The sequence below is a fragment of the Bison bison genome, unplaced genomic scaffold (assembly GCF_000754665.1).
Source record: "Bison bison bison isolate TAMUID 2011002044 unplaced genomic scaffold, Bison_UMD1.0 scf7180017864384, whole genome shotgun sequence".
Classification (NCBI taxonomy): domain Eukaryota; kingdom Metazoa; phylum Chordata; class Mammalia; order Artiodactyla; family Bovidae; genus Bison; species Bison bison.
Window position 1 is genome coordinate 399,903 of NW_011494956.1, and position 1,248 is coordinate 401,150.

Here is a 1,248-nt window from a genome sequence, read left to right on the forward strand (position 1 = left end):
TCACAATAAACTAGTGGAAAATTCTAAAAGAGATGGGAATACCAGACCACCTGACCTGCCTCTTGAGAAATCTGTATGCAGGTCAGGAAGCAACAGTTAGAACTGGACATGGAACAACAGTCTGGTTCCAAATAGGAAAAGGAGTACGTCAAGGCTGTATATTGTCACCCTGCTTATTTAACTTCTATGCAGAGTACATCATGAGAAACGCTGGGCTGGAAGAAGCACTAGCTGGAATCAAGAGTGCCGGGAGAAATATCAATAACCTCAGATATGCAGATGACACCACCCTTATGGCAGAAAGTTAAGAAGAACTAAAAAGCCTCTTGATGAAAGAGGAGAGTGAAAAAAAGATCTTCAGAAAGATCTTCAGGAAATGAAGATCATGGCATCTGGTCCCATCGCTTCATGGCAAATAGATGGGGAAACAGTGGAAACAGTGGTAGACTTTATTTTGGGGGGCTCCAAAATTACTGCAGATGGTGATTGCAGCCATGAAATTAAAAGACGCTTACTCCTTGGAAAGAAATTTATGACCAACCTAGATAGCATATTGAAAAGCAGAGATATTGCTTTGCCAACAATGGTCCATCTAGTCAAGGCTATGGTTTTTCCAGTGGTCATGTATGGATGCAAGAGTTGGATTGTGAAGAAAGCTGAGTGCTGAAGAATTGATGCTTTTGAACTGTGATGTTGGAGAAGACTCTTGATAATCCCTTGGACTGCAAGGAGATCCAACCAGTCTATCCTAAAGGAAATCAGTCCTTTGTGTTCTTTGGAAGGACTGATGCTGAAGCTGAAACTCCAATACTTTGGCCACCTGATGGGAAGAACTGACTCATGGAAAAAGACTCTGATGCTGGGATGGATTGAGGGCAGGAGGAGAAGGGGACGACAGAGGACGAGATGGCTGGATGGCATCACCGACTCGATGGATGTGAGTTTGAATGAACTCTGGGAGTTGGTGATGGACAGGGAAGCCTGGCCTGCTGCGATTCATGGGGTCGCAAAGAGTCGGACACAACTGAGCAACTGAACTGAACTGAACTGATACAATATATGGCTTTTTGTGTCTGGCTGTGGCCCTATGGACTGTAGCCCACCAGGCTCCTCTGTCCCTGGGATTCTCCAGGCAGGAATACTGGGGTGGGTTGCCATTCCTCGATCCAGGAGATCTTCCCCACCCAGGGATGGAACCCATGTCTCTTACTTATGTCTGTCTCCTGCATCGGCAGGCAGGTTCTTTAC